This window comes from Grammomys surdaster, unplaced genomic scaffold, assembly GCF_004785775.1.
Source record: "Grammomys surdaster isolate TR1022 unplaced genomic scaffold, NIH_TR_1.0 100, whole genome shotgun sequence".
Taxonomy (NCBI): domain Eukaryota; kingdom Metazoa; phylum Chordata; class Mammalia; order Rodentia; family Muridae; genus Grammomys; species Grammomys surdaster.
Window position 1 is genome coordinate 2,816,435 of NW_021604579.1, and position 4,366 is coordinate 2,820,800.

Sequence of the window (4,366 nt, forward strand, 5' to 3'; positions counted from 1 at the left end):
TGTAGCCAGGGTGGACGACTCCACTTGGGTCTTGGGTCGTTAAGGTCCTGTGGCCAACAGGTCTTTCTGGCCTGCTCAAGGCTTGGGTAGGGCACATAGCCCCATAAGACGTTTTCCCTTATAAGAGTTGCCATGGTCATGTTGTCTCTTCACAGTAATAAAACACTAAGACAGTACTCACACATGTGTATATGTACACATAGATGTGCATGTACAGGCAAACACACACACACACACACGCACACGCACATGCACACGCACGTGTATGTGTATATGTATATATATATAGTTTCATTTTATCATTTTTTATTGGTGCCCATAATTAACTAGGTACCCATGTGCTGAGTCACAAAACTGTCATCATCAAATGTCAATGTGCACCCACAGACATGTCTAGCAGACCATGAAGGCATAAGAAAGTGGCCCACGTAGTGTACTCCTGCTACATTCTCATCACAGACTGAGCCTGTCGTCCCCATGTATAGTTCTTTATGGTGTATTGAGGAGGAGGACCAATGTCATGCTGGTTATATATGATTCTGTGTGACATGCCTGCCCCAACTGAAAATGGAAAGAAGAGCACTGTGTCCTGTTGTGGGATGTACCTGAACATAGTGGTGAGGAGAAGTCTTTTCAGGGGACAGAACACTGTGCAGGACATCTGGTTGTTCCTTTGATTTAGAAGGAGAAATGTCTTCCAGTTAGGAGTCTATATTGATGAGGTCATTGTGACTCATCAATTGGTTACATGGTCATGAACATCCATGGACCATAATTGTAAAATTGGAGAGAGTGCGTGTGTAGAGATGTGTGGGTGGCCTTCATAGAAATGGGAAAGCATATTAAGATGTCTCTGTCTCATGTACATCGACATCAAAGGTGTCCTCAACAGGAAAGGATGTGAAGAACCAAGTGGATGGGATGACATTGCCTGCAGACTCCTGTCAGCCTTTCCCTGGCTCTCCCCTCACTGCTTGTCATCGCTGTCCTCACTTCCTTCTCCAGACACTGTAAAATGAATTATTTTAATGTAAGTGTAAATAATTGAATTAATTCAGCAGCTGTATTTCTTTGTCATTTCTAGTCTCCTTCTTATAACACACAGAGAACACAAGATTTATTTCAAGCTGCACCTCAATAGCTGAGAAGTTAAAGGATCTACCTAAACCTCTAAGCCTCCCTCCCAGTCATAATTTTATGATACCTGAGTCAATATTATTATTGATCTGGCTCTTTGACTTTAGATGTTTATTTTCATGGAGTCTTCTCAGACCCTCTCCTCCTCATCTTGACATGAAATTCTTTTCTGTCTCTCTCTTTCCCTGGCTGACATAATAGTCCTCCCTATTTTGTCTTCTACTCAGCCACTGTGTGATTGGTATTCATTCACAAGGTAGAGAATAAGTGGAAAAATTGCTTGCACAAATTTGAGACAGTAATTTCTCTGGATTTATACAAGATAGGAGTGCAGAGAAATCAGCATTTGAATAATACAATGGTAAGCATTCACAATGTACAAAAACATTATGAATACAAAACACAAATTGAGAAAATCTTTTGAAGTACTCATCTTCTGAAATGAGCCAATTCTCACATGGTACATTATTGAGGCATTGTCATCTGGGGGCTAATTAGGGAGTCCCTGGTTGTAAGAGCTGTGGATCTCCTGGCTTCTACTTTCTCAAAGCTCGCCATTTTCTCCTTAATGCCTGTGGGTCCTCCTGATGCAGAACGAAACCTCTCAAGTTTGACTTTTCCTTCATAATGACCTCTGGATAATCTTAGAACCACTGTGGTCAGGCCCAGCTCTGAGCTACAGGAAGGATTTTTGGTTAGAGCCCAGGTCCAGTCATTAGCTTGAACTCACATAATTAAGCATAAGATAGACATGGCCGATTCAGTCTCACCCAAGATGCAAGTGACCAGTTCTTGGAGTTCCACCATCCACTAACTGGGTTACCTTTGTCAAAGTGCTCATTTTTTCTGGGGTCTTGTTCATTATCTGGGCATGGTTAGGGATGATCATGGTTGACACTCTCTTGTTGGTGCTTTCATTAAAAATACCAGTATGTGCAGTCCCTGGGAGCAGCCATGAGGCTGTGCCATGTCTGCCTACCTTTTTGAGTCCTCACTCTGTAGAGGAATTTTAATTTTAACATTCAAAGATCATCACATTCTGTGTGACCTAGCTGGAATGACACATGTTTAATCTCTCTGCCTCCAATGCAGAGAAGCCCTTAGTGCACATCTTTAATCCCTAACACTGAAGATAAGTTTAGTTTGTAGAAGGATGCATCCATGTTTGAAATTGATACCTATTTGAGTGGCAGACAAATGATGAGTCAGAAATGATTTGACAGAATGTCTCAGAGTTAGGATGTGGCCAACTCAGAGCACAGGAAAGAGACGTGACTTAATAAACCAGTGCAGAGATAATGAGAGGGACAGGGAGAGATACAGAGAGAGACAGAGAGAGAGACAGAGATAAAGAGAAGGTAGTTTTCTAGACAATTTTACAGAGACAGGTTGCAGGTGAAGACAGAATGAGCCAGAGAATGAGAAGGATCCAGAAGATTAGAACAGGTTACCAGACTTAATTTGAGACCAAGTAGAGCAATTCAGCATGAAGACAAGACAATCAATTTCGATCAGTCACTTTGGAGAGGCATTTGGGCCAGAACAACTGAGTTGAGTTAGCCAGCCCGAGTTCAGAAAGTGCTAGAAAAGTGAGTGAATTTAGCAGCAAGCTCCTGACATGACAATTTAGTCTGAGGAAATAAAACTGACATGTACGCGTTTATCACTCAGAAAGGTGTAACATCTCCCCTCTTTCCATTTTTCTCTTTTGTCTCTTTCTTTTACAGGATCCCAAATACACTTTCTGTGAGAGTTGGGCCTTTTTCACTTTTATCAAGTACCATTCCTATTATGTGATTGCTTTCCTGCCATGTTGCCGATTTCCATGTCTCACTCTCTCTCTCTCTCTCTCTCTCTCTCTGTGTGTGTGTGTTTTTCTCCTCTCTTCTTCTTCTTAATCTATAATAAAATCTTTATGACTAGTGCCAACAGAGCCAGGGTGACTGTATATATGGCACTCAATCAGTTCTATTTGCTTCTCTCTGAACTTCTGTCTCCTTATTGATCCTGGGGCAGAAGAATCTTCCTGGACTCAACTGCTTGTCCAGAGTTCATGGGGATCATCAACACTATTGAGAAAAGTTGGGATCAGAGCTTGGGACAATGCTTAGCAACAGCATTGTAGGGTCCAGGGCTATGCCATGATGTTTCTGATTCATGCTGATTTCCAATTACTAAGGTGTAAATAGACTGATCATAGCCAGTGTCATGGTTGTCAATATGCCACTAAACAGCAGTTGAGATCACACATCATTACATGGTATTTAAACCAGCAAATGCACCACACCAGATAACGGCTAGAACACAAACCACAGGAAAATGTAGTTTATCATCAGGATGTGAAGTGTTTTTTGAGTTTTTTTTTTTTAATGCTATACATCAAACTGTAGCTTGAAGCATTCTATTCACTCAGGTGTTATAGAGCTGAACACCATTCTCAGATATCTGTCTTTATTTTAATACAATTTATTTAATTGTCATTTTTATAATTAACTGTTAATATTCTCTGGGTTTATGGAGCACCTCGAAGAAATTCTTTTTTTTTTTTTTTACTTATAAAAACAATTTTTTATTGGATGTTTTATTTACATTTCATATGTTATCCCCTTACCCCATTCCCCCGCCCCCAGGAACCCCTTAGCCCCTCACCCCTCCTCCTGCTTCTCTGCGGATGTGCCCCTACCTACCCCCCACTCTCACCTCCCTACCTCAAATTCCCACCCACTGGGGCATCCAGCCTTCATGAGACCAAGGATCTCTTCTCCCACCTATGCCTGACAGGGCCCTCCACCCTTACATGGAGCCATGGATCCCTCCCTAAGTGCTCCTAGGCTGGTGGTTTAGACCCTGGGAACTCTGGTGGGTTGGTATTGTTGCTCTCCTCATGGGGCCACAAACCCTTTCAGCTCCTATAGTCTTCACTCTAACTCCTCCATTGGGAACCCCATGATCAGTTCAATGGCTAGTTGTGAGCATCTGCCTCTGAATATGTCAGACTCTTGCAGACCTCTAAGGAGACATCTATATCAGGCTCTTGTCAGCATGCTCTTCCCGACTTCCACATCAGCATTTACCTTTGGTGACTGCACATGGGATGGATACCCAGGTGGAATGGTCTCCAGACGGCCCCTTCTTCAGTTTCTGTCCCTCACTTTGTCTCCATATCTGCTCCCTTGAGTATTTTATTACTCCTTCTAAGAAGGACTGAAGCACCCCAACTTGGTCTTCC